Source organism: Saccostrea cucullata, unplaced genomic scaffold, assembly GCF_032062105.1.
Source record: "Saccostrea cucullata isolate Sc308-1 unplaced genomic scaffold, CSIRO_AGI_Scuc_v1 ctg15418, whole genome shotgun sequence".
In the NCBI taxonomy this organism is placed as follows: Eukaryota; Metazoa; Mollusca; class Bivalvia; order Ostreida; family Ostreidae; genus Saccostrea; species Saccostrea cuccullata.
This window is the reverse complement of record NW_026941498.1, coordinates 1-12,150: the sequence shown is the minus strand read 5'-3', so window position 1 is coordinate 12,150 and position 12,150 is coordinate 1. Positions and strand designations below refer to the sequence as shown.

The 12,150-nt window shown below is 35.8% G+C and overlaps 1 long non-coding RNA gene across 1 annotated transcript; it reads right to left on the bottom strand.

The window, feature by feature from the left end:
* Window positions 1-531: 531 nt before the first annotated feature.
* On the bottom strand, window positions 532-8,236 carry LOC134257949 (uncharacterized). The gene is made up of 4 exons (XR_009990040.1): window positions 7,956-8,236; window positions 7,739-7,845; window positions 777-809; window positions 532-666 (listed from the first exon to the last, which is right to left on the bottom strand). It is a non-coding gene; the product is annotated as an uncharacterized LOC134257949 (long non-coding RNA).
* Between the last annotated feature and the right edge of the window lie 3,914 nt (window positions 8,237-12,150).

Genomic DNA, 12,150 nt, shown 5'->3' with positions numbered 1-12,150 from the left:
GGTGAGCGATGTGGCCCATGGGCCTCATGTTCTCTAATCATGGATACTCCAGCACATAGCCCCAAATCAAAAAAAAAAAATATACAGGGGAGGATCTACAGCGAGATTCAAAACAGTCCATGGATGCAAACTAATGACAGGCATCAAGCTTGTTGTAATCCAGGGTCATATCTCGGAATCGCTCAAAGACATCAGCTAATTAGAGAACGTCAGTGAGCACATAATGGTCGTGTAAATCTCTGAGGTTCTTCATTTCAAATTTATACCATACTTCTTCAACATGAGCATAAGTCCTATCTATAAGTCTGACTTTGAAAGACGATTTACTATTGCATGGGAAAACAACTGTATCAGAACCAGATTGTGTCGCCATATATATACTCTCGTCGTCCACAACACTATCAGCGACCGCTAAAACAGATATAAAAGTAAACATGTGAAAACCTGATTAGTATTACAAATCACACTTGTTTTTATCTGACTAATTAATTCAGAAGTAAAAAAAAAAAGAAACACTTTAAATCAACTGCAGATGTATGGGACATGGTTGTCATTTGACCTACTGACGTGGGAGGATTGGCAACGCTACTGCAGGTAAAACGACCGTTTCTGCTGGATCAGATAGTGTAGCTATATGAACACTCTCGTCAACACTTTCAACGACCACTACAACAGAAATGGAAGTAATCATGTGAAAACCTGAATAGTATAACAAAAAAAAACACTTGTTTTTAATCTGACAATTAAATTCAGAAGTAAAAAAAAGACTTAATCACCTGCAGATGTGTCACACATGGTTGTCATTTGACCTACTAAATGACCTGCATCTGACTTGGGAGGATTGGCAACCGTATTCATTGTAAAACGCGTCTTAAAATTTGAGGGTAAATTGATTTCATCAATTCGATGATTATTATGCCCCTCTTCGAAGAAGGGATGGTATATTACTTTGCTGCTGTCTATCCACTTAGTTTCCTTTCATTTTCTGCGCAACAGTTGCACATACTGAAATAAAATTTGGTATACAGAGTTATGTCACTTGACTTAGAAAACATTCCAATTACTTGCAGATTCCTTTCATTTTCTTTGCAGAGGTTGCACATACTGAAACGAAATTTGGTAAATAGATTTACCATATAAATATATTGATCAAGATCTGTTTTAGGAACGACCGTGCCATATTTGACAGAGTCATGCCCTGGGGGCATTTGTTTTTACAAACATTTACAAACATCTTGGACTTGGAAAACATTTCCAATTATTTGCAGTTTCCTTTTATCGCAGAACTTGTATGCAAAGACCACACTACAAATTAAAAGTTTAAACTTTACTTGTGGCAATTTTTTGGCCGCGGTGGAAAAAAGTACATTAAATTATAATGAAACAACATACAACTGCAAGGGGATGCCAGTTAGCAAGAGCAAGCCCCAAGCACACAACATATTTACATTTTATGAGATATTAATGACAAGTTATATCAACATTCAACGTTAGATCAACATTTCAACATTATCAACAACTTTGTTGTGATTTTGTTTTTTTTTGGCTTTAAATATAAGTTCGCAGGGTAATTTTTTCCAATCATGCTCGCACCATTCCCGAAAGGTACGGTCATAATTAAAAGCTGCAATATCACCTGACCTTCTTGCTAATGTTTGAACTGTATTTGCATATTTCATTAAGGCGCAAGCTTGGTCTGGGTACTTTTCACAATAAATACTTACAAATATATGGAAGGCAGACAGCCAGTGTGCCACAGACTCAAAACGATATTTTGGAGGCGGTTGTTTCTCCCAACTTATCCCCCCCCCCTGTTGGGATTCAATGACCTGAAAACGTACCTTAGGAAATTTTTTGTTTAATAAACTCCCTAGATCAATATATTCGTTTGCCCAAATCTTAGCTTTAATTTTGGGATCAATCCCCAATGCCAGCGGTTTTGAAATACTCGGACTTGAAAAACTTATACATGAAACAGTTGTTTCCAATTCTAGAGACTGCTGATCAAGTTGTGCATTATTATTACCTGTGCTCAAAAATTGTGTTAGACTGTCATTCATGTTGGAGTTCTGGGTCGAACCAGCCATGGAACAAGTTACTGCTGTCTCTGTGCTTAAATCAGAGGAAGCTGATGTTATAGGTGTTTGTTGTGGACTGACCTCAGATTGTTGTACTAGTTGAGGCATGGGAATGACTCCTTGAGCCTTAAGTGCTGCGATTACTGAGTTAGTTATGTCTGGAATAACGGCCCTTATTTGCTGTTGGACTTGATTATGGAATTGTACCCCCGGATCTTCAACCACAGCTTGTATGGTTTAAGTGTGATTACTTGGACTTGGAATGTTATGTGGTGCCGGTCGTTTACTTGCTAAACGCCTCGACTTTCTTGGTGGCTCTGCCATATCCTAGAAATAAAAGGGGGGTGTAACTCATCTAGTGTGAAATGCTATGTTTGATCAATAATTTTACTAATGTAATATATCATTATTTGTATGAGTCATTTAGTGTACAGTTACCGGGCTGGGAATCAAGGATAGCATGTACTAATATGCAGTACTCGCATAGCGGAGTAGTAAGTACCAGTGTACTAAATGAGTCCCTGTACTAGTGTACAGTACTTGCATAGCAGAGTAGTAAGTACCAGTGTACTAAATGAGTCCCCGTACTAGTGTACAGTACTTGCATAGCAGAGTAGTTAGTACCAGTGTACTAAGAGTTCCTGCACTAGTGTACAGTTCATACATAGTTAGTACCAGTGCACTAAAAACATGTACCAGTGTACTGCATCATTAAACAGCAGAGTAGTAACATGTCATATACTGTTTGTTTAATTGTACAAGTGTAAAATATTGTGTAAGTATAGTTTTGTACTAATGCACAATTACAATGTAGGGGAATTATAATGCACTGTTACAATGTAGGGCAATACCAGTGTACTGCAGCTTTATACAAACTGATTACACTTTTACTCAAAAGATTTTAATTTTGATGCTTACGTGATATATCTAATAATTGCTGGCAATTAGGTGTTGATCCCCCCTGTAAATTACTGTAAATGCCTAGTCATAGACTTTCCGAGCTTGTGACCTGATATAGTAAATATTTTGAAAATATGCTTGTACATCTACACTTAGACCAACATAGACAGAAAAATCATCATAATCTAGAAACATATATGTATATCAATTAGATTCTTTTCGCTTGTATGATTGCCCCCCGCATGTTCCTTTAATACTTATTGTTGCCTTCATCATTAAAATGGACACCATCAATGTATACATTATGTGGACTATTCTTAACTCCCTGAATGTTCCAGTAGCTCAAGGAACCCCCATCCTGGATTTCTTTCTTTAAAAAAAAGCATTAAATATTCTGACAGTATCGTTGTAAATTGCTACTGATACATTCCGGGTATGATAGCGGGGCAACAACTGCATAATTGTGACACTCTTAATGTCGAATTTACATTAAACACTATCTAGGAAAGCGATTAAGCGCAATGCTATTTCATTTGCTAGTTTCTCTGAACACTGTCATCCATATCATTTCCACCAGCGTGAAAGATTAGATGGTGTGGTAGCAACCTTGATATTTGGTGTTCCCATCGCTGGCAGTGAGCTGAATCATTAATAAGGCCTCCACCGATACCATAATAATTTACGAGGGGATCGTTTCCCAATGCAAAATTATTTAACTGGGGATTCCTGTCTATAAATTGTTTCAGACGATTTGTATGGCAACTCCCCAAAATCAACACGCGTGTCATTGTCTGAATTTCGTGAATGACCTTGACCTCTCTGACTGATACGAGGCCCAAATAATCTCACTAACGTTAAATGAGCAACTGGTCACTCATGCCGCAAATGTCAGTTTCGATGTGGTGCACACATTGCAATATGTGCAAGTCGCCGCTGACTACAGTTATATATCTTGAACTAATAGTATGCACTGATCGAATATATTAACAAATAAAGCTACAAAGTTACAAGTACGGAACTTCTAGCATCAGCTACCTAGATAGCTAGACTATGTTTGGCCAACATTGGCAACCGTTTTGATGGCGTTGGGAAATTTGTAAACCACGTTTTCGGAGCCCAAAGTTATGTTAATAGCGTTTCTTCCGTAGACTTACATACTGGCTGTGATTGCGGATAATAAGAGAAAAGTATAAGACTATGGTATAAATCCGCACGTTTATTTAGCTAACCTTCGCCGTATATAATCAATAAAACAATCACTTACAAAAACACACCTAATCTGGATAGCATCCAATATATGAGATTCCCTGGGCAATAACCCACTGCAGATTATCCGGAAGAGGCTCCTCCCGATTATTTTGATAAGGATAAGGCTAACACCTGTAAGCAAATGGCGCCCAAAAACAGGGGGAAAAATCAATATTAGTCACATGAGTCCTTTGTCCCTGCAGTATTTATTAGAATAACGGTTGATTGCAAAGAGGCTCCACCGCAAGCGATGCGCCTCATAAAAGAATTTTAATGTTAAAATTTACGATTAAGAAGACAAATTCGTACTTTAACTTTGGTTTCCTTCCTTTTTTCTAAAGCTGATGGGTAACAACGTTATGGAGAAGACAAAAATTTTTTAAAATTATTGCTCTTTAAAAATCTTCTTCTTTACTCCTGGACATCAAGCAGGCAAACTGTTGGCATGAATGTAATGAGCATTGAGTCCTCTACCAAAATTGTGAAATTCATGGCCCCAGGGTCAGGGGTTCTAGTGCTAGGGCGGGGCTCAATTGTGTTTATTTCCTTCTTCTCTGCTCCTGGGTATTAAATAAACTAACTAAGCACATAGTTATGATGAGCAAGAGTGCCTCTTCCAGATTTGTGAAGCCCCATTTGTTCCTTCATAAATAAACTAACTAAGCAAATATTTATGTCCCCTAGGGTCAGGGTTTCTGGTGTAATGTTATATAAAAAATTTATTAAATAAACCAACTAAGAAGACATAATGAAAGCCTATTTAAATTGGTTTTCCCCGCAAGCTGGTGTTAGGGCGGGGCTCTATTGATTATATAGTAAATTAATTCTTTGAAAATATTTTCCTTTGCTTCTATGATCCAAGTATACATACATTTATGATGAAGAATGGTGCATCTAGCAAAGTGGTTTTTTTTATGCCCCCAGAGTTAGTCTGAAAATAAATTAATGCTTTGAAATCTGCTCTTTGGTATTAATCAACCATTTTATGACAACATTTTCAAAATTTTGAAATACCGGTATGTGGCCCATGGATCAGTGGTTCCTTTAGGGTTACACAACTGGGTATAAAATGGAAGTGCATTTTCTTTTTGTTAATCTACCTCTGGGTATTAAGTAAATAGAGTAAGCTAAGTTAATAATTATGATAAGCTTTGATTGTGAATTGAATTCCTTCTGGTTTAAAACTTTAATTGTTTGAAAGTTGTTACACAATAAAGCTGTAACAACGTTTTTTTTTTGAAGAAGCCATTGTGTTCCTTCATAAATGTCCTCGTAAATAAAACAGAAAAGAAAGCCTATTTAAAGGTATTAAATAATGCCTTTCGAAATTGATGAGATCATTTTTAAAAATCTTTTTTACCTCAAGCATAACAAGAAGTTTGCAAGACTGCAAAATTGACTTTGTGTTGTTGCAGTCCACAGGACGGATTCTGACAATTTTTGAAAAAAAAGTTCAATAAGCCCCCGATTGGAATATCGGTGTGTGTCCTGTCCATAAACACCCGCAAGCCTAATTACTCACGTTTCTTTCCGTTATCTGTTTCCATTTAACCCTCGAGCCATTTTTTTTAAATCACTGATTATGTAAAATGAATCTTGAATTTACAAAAAATACATTTACCTACACATTCAGTTTATCCCCCTGTAAAAATGACATATCACTATCATGCTTTTTTATTAAATTTTTATTATTTTTAAAATTGTTTTAAATGAAACAAAAAATCAACCTGAGGTTTCAGTGTCAATAGGAAGTCTCTCACACTGTTGGTGATTTTGGGATTGACGCTGGAATTGTGGGCATATATGTCCCAGTTTAGGAGAAAAGTCAAATGTGATACGAGATTTACACTTATACATTTGAATATGATTCCCCAGTTTAGGGGAAAATAATGTGATATGATATTTACATTTATATATTTGAAAACAAATAATAAATACCTGCAATAAGGACAACTCACATCTGCATCCGATAAAGTACTACCTACGCTAACTCTTGATTCCCGCCTACATTTTACACCTATTTAATTCAATATTAATGACATTTTGGCCTTAAACTATTTGTTGAATGAAAAGATATGTTACAGTAAAATTGATTAATAATTTAATGCCACGCAGGTACGATAAGGCTTCCCAGAGAATATTGTAGTGTACTCTGTGCATGAACTTCTCTGAACTACAAATGTATGACGTCATAATTGAAAATGACGTCAAGTCACTGCATACTTGGGCTGTAATGATGGGGAGAATGTCATAAACATTACACCTTTATTTCAATCTGCACATAAAGTTGCAGAATTCTAGTTTAAAATAAACGTGTTTTTATCACTTTTTTATCTGTAATATATCCGAATAATATAGATAACCTTGCTTTGTTACTCTTGTTTAAGAGTCAGCGTGTTCAAACTCCGTACGAAAATATACGTTTGACATTTACCATTTTTATACCCGTAGACAAAGGCACAATTCAAAATATGTGTGTAAAAGAGCCTGGCGCAGGTTGTTTTTGAGGATTTATTTAACATTTTTTATGGAATTATGTAAAAGAGTTTCCCCTCTAACTGAATATTGCTTGGGAAATATGTATGCTGGCTTTGTTATACCCCCCGCAATTTTTTTAAAATCTTTTTTAAAAACTGAGCCAGGAATGCTGAACCTTATGTGGAAGCATCCTTGGCCGTTTTTGATATTTAATTGTTAAATTTATGACCCCGGGATTAGGGGTCACAATAGGGAATCCAAGTTTTACATAGATATACACTGTATTTAGGAGAAATATTATTAGAATCTTCTTTTCAAGAACCACTGGACCAGGTAAGTTGAAACTTGTGTCGAAGCACCCTTGAGTAGTGTAGATTCTAAAGTATTAAAATCATAAAAAGGAAGAGGGAATGGGGTACGATAGGTATAGTAAGAAGGGAAATCGGGCAGAGAACTGCATCACCCAAGTTACTCAGGTGAGCGATGTGGCCCATGGGCCTCATGTTCTCTAATCATGGATACTCCAGCACATAGCCCCAAATCAAAAAAAAAAAATATACAGGGGAGGATCTACAGCGAGATTCAAAACAGTCCATGGATGCAAACTAATGACAGGCATCAAGCTTGTTGTAATCCAGGGTCATATCTCGGAATCGCTCAAAGACATCAGCTAATTAGAGAACGTCAGTGAGCACATAATGGTCGTGTAAATCTCTGAGGTTCTTCATTTCAAATTTATACCATACTTCTTCAACATGAGCATAAGTCCTATCTATAAGTCTGACTTTGAAAGACGATTTACTATTGCATGGGAAAACAACTGTATCAGAACCAGATTGTGTCGCCATATATATACTCTCGTCGTCCACAACACTATCAGCGACCGCTAAAACAGATATAAAAGTAAACATGTGAAAACCTGATTAGTATTACAAATCACACTTGTTTTTATCTGACTAATTAATTCAGAAGTAAAAAAAAAAAGAAACACTTTAAATCAACTGCAGATGTATGGGACATGGTTGTCATTTGACCTACTGACGTGGGAGGATTGGCAACGCTACTGCAGGTAAAACGACCGTTTCTGCTGGATCAGATAGTGTAGCTATATGAACACTCTCGTCAACACTTTCAACGACCACTACAACAGAAATGGAAGTAATCATGTGAAAACCTGAATAGTATAACAAAAAAAAACACTTGTTTTTAATCTGACAATTAAATTCAGAAGTAAAAAAAAGACTTAATCACCTGCAGATGTGTCACACATGGTTGTCATTTGACCTACTAAATGACCTGCATCTGACTTGGGAGGATTGGCAACCGTATTCATTGTAAAACGCGTCTTAAAATTTGAGGGTAAATTGATTTCATCAATTCGATGATTATTATGCCCCTCTTCGAAGAAGGGATGGTATATTACTTTGCTGCTGTCTATCCACTTAGTTTCCTTTCATTTTCTGCGCAACAGTTGCACATACTGAAATAAAATTTGGTATACAGAGTTATGTCACTTGACTTAGAAAACATTCCAATTACTTGCAGATTCCTTTCATTTTCTTTGCAGAGGTTGCACATACTGAAACGAAATTTGGTAAATAGATTTACCATATAAATATATTGATCAAGATCTGTTTTAGGAACGACCGTGCCATATTTGACAGAGTCATGCCCTGGGGGCATTTGTTTTTACAAACATTTACAAACATCTTGGACTTGGAAAACATTTCCAATTATTTGCAGTTTCCTTTTATCGCAGAACTTGTATGCAAAGACCACACTACAAATTAAAAGTTTAAACTTTACTTGTGGCAATTTTTTGGCCGCGGTGGAAAAAAGTACATTAAATTATAATGAAACAACATACAACTGCAAGGGGATGCCAGTTAGCAAGAGCAAGCCCCAAGCACACAACATATTTACATTTTATGAGATATTAATGACAAGTTATATCAACATTCAACGTTAGATCAACATTTCAACATTATCAACAACTTTGTTGTGATTTTGTTTTTTTTTGGCTTTAAATATGCTGTGTTAGTGATTTGGAACTATTAAAGGGTGTTTGTGAAGGTTGAGCTTTTTAAAGCACGGCCAAAAAATCGATTTTTAGTACTATTTCTTAAACCCCAACTTAAATGATGTGTTGTCTACGGCATTGGGGGTCATAAGATCACTATTAACATTGTTGCTCTTAATCAAATCCCACACCTGTACTTGTACCTGATCTTTAACCAGTGTTATCCTGGTTGCACTTGGGGGCACTGGTGCTGAAACTACATCTATAGTAGGAGCATGGCTGTGTGTGGTGACTGTGCCAGTGGCTTGGGGCGGTGCCGATGGTGTGGCTAAGGCTGGCGCTGGCCTGGCAAATGGACTACTTGACTTTCGATATTTCCGTGGCGGCATGTTTAATTGCCGTTTGTCACAGGTAAAAAAAAAATAGAACGATACCGCCTACTTCTGGCTAAAAAATCGATTTTCTATTTCTTGTTGTTTTGCAACGTCTCAGCCTCGCTTCATCATGATGGAAAAGGACGATAACTCCTCTAAAACACTAAGAGGTTCAACGTTTCAATGTAATGGTAACATTATACATTTTTTGCAATAGAAAAAAAACAACATTTATCTGTATAATGATAGTAAAATGTTTAAAATGCAAACGTCCTTCACAGGTTAAATTTTTGACTAAGGATTTCATAAATTGTACTGAATCAATTTAGCGTACATCACCCACGGAAAAAGCTCAAGTAACGCTCTATGTTCTGAGCAATAATTTTTAAATTCTTACGTTTAGGCATTCCCATGCGATTCCCATCATATTCTACGTTTAGAAACACTGTTTTGACCATTACCATTACAGAAAAAAACACTCAAAGATTCTTTTCCTCAGATTGTCTACAATTCGTAATTGATGCTTGTTTGATTATAAAGTAGACAAAAAAAAAACACCAGCAGAAAGTCTTCTGCATCTATATATTAAATACAGTGAGCAATATTGTCCACATACAATAGTTTCTTTTTCAATTTTTCAATGTAATCGATTAATGTTGGTCTTTGAAAAACTAGTTACAAACTTTCTCGAAAACGCAGAATAATCACAGTCGATGAATTCCCAAACAACAATTCCAATTCATTCTGCTGATTTAGTTAAAAAGCGACTCGTTGACGTTTTGGTAAAATGCAGGATCTGTATTCACAATTACTTCCTTTTCAATGGGTAAATGGAGCGATATCTGATAAACAGGAAAATATTTTCTTGAACAGGACAGGAAATGTTGCGTAGACTATATACACGTGACAGTATTCGATAGCGCTTTACTGTACTGGGATTCAATTCTTTAATATCCTTGTTTTATTTAGGTGGTATAATTTTCGAGAAGTAATCCTAGAGGCGATGACGAAACAGTAGAAGACGTAACACTGTGCAATATTGTCTCTGTTTAACTGGTTGTCGGTTGCGAGTCTTGAATCTATTTCTCCATCAATTCAAACTTAAAAAAAAACAAACAGTAAAAAATTAATGGCAAGGAATGTTTTTCCTTGCAGTTTTCTACACTTTTCTGTTAGGCTGCTTCCTAACATCTTTTTTGTCCGCTAGAATCATTACAAATAAGTCTGGGAAGCTTGCTTACAATCAGGCCTATCCGATTCACGCCATAGTGCTTGAAATTGAATGGATTGGTTGTACATGTCTCCGGTGTGGAGGCAGAATCCACAAGTAGCTGATTTGGTCTCATTCCTTAAAACATGCTGTAACAGGTGAAATGAAATATGGCGATAACGAACGGTATTCCGGATCAAAAGTTAATAAAATAAAACTATTCACCAAGACAGTCGAAATCACTTTAAAGGCATAATTGCTATCGTTGAATTTGTACAATATATGGTTACAACTCAAACTAGAGTTAGTTCACAGAACCACAATCAGGCTATCGTGATCCAAATTCGAAAAGATTTTTACAAATTCTGATAATTTCTTCTCACCAGGATTTCGTATCAGGAACATGTCTTTCCATCCAAATCACCAAATCCCTGTCGACAATTAATGAATTGCGCGTCTTCCAAAATGTGATTTCCGTCAACCTTTTTTCCATTACAATTTCTTTGTCGACTTTTTCAACTGCTAAATTAAAATACATGAACGATTGGGCTGGAGAAGTGTCCATGATGCATACGTGCTGCACTCGGCTTGAGTGATCGACAGAACCTCCATTACACGGTTCATTTACTATATCACTCAGTTATATCAGTTAATCGACAATTTCCACATCTACATATTATACATCCGTATTATCTTTTTGCTATGTTTCTCACTCATTTGTTCCATGTTGAACTGATCTGTGCTAGTTTAGACTAACGATTTCCTTTTTCAACTGTTCAGCTACACTACTAGTATACCCTTTCTGAGATAATTTAGCAATTTCAGCATTATACATCTGGAGTTTAAGGAATGAAGGTCAATACTATTGGGAAGGATGGGGTCCTCCGTATGGTTTTGGAACATAAGCTGAGGAATGTAATCCCTGATGATTTACATGACGTAATTTTTTTTTCATCTTCAGATTTTGTAGCTTTGCACCGTTGAGTTTCACACCTCTAATAGAAGATACGACGTCTTCATTAGGGTCTGGTTTCCGAAAATCCCACTGAATAGTGTTTGAAAAAAGAGAATTTAACGACTTAAACGACTAAATATACTAGTACGACTAAATATACTAGTACTTCGACTATTAAATATAGAAAATCAAGTATCATGTGTTAAAAATAATTACAGATGATACATCTGTGGTAGAGAAACTTCTCTACGATGAACTAAAGAATCGTTTTCTTGGCGTCCTCTAAAATAAGAGAATTAAGAATAAAAGCTTTAATTTTTGTTATTTTGAACACCAGTTGAATTATCACTAAAGTCACAAAAATTGTCATTTTTGCTCAGACAGGTTATTAAAAAAAGTCCCCATTAAATCACTAAGACTGAAATATAAAAATACCATTTTGTGGTGTGCTGATGACAATTGGTTAGAACAAGAATGAGTTATGGACCATTCTAAACAAGATATTTATATAAAAATATGATATCTATAAATACGTAATATATAATACACAGCCTAAAATCATTTAAAATAAAAATTTTCCCGATGTCAAGATTTAGTAGAGAGAGGGAGGTTTTCTGTGACAACAGGTTAAAAAATGAATTTAAATTCTGTCCTAACATCTTACACATGAATAAAATGCCTTCCTGTAAGCCTGTCAATGCAATCAGATTTTCGTCCTGTTATGGAAGGCCTCTGTAGGAAGATCATTTAATTTGGCTTAGACAACCTGAATTCATAAATCAAAATGGGATTTCTTTTTCAGATTTCAGGTAGTGTATTTCTTGAAAGACTGAATGAATTCACAAGAATCAGATTAAATAAATGAATAGTTTCTTCCGCTTCACACA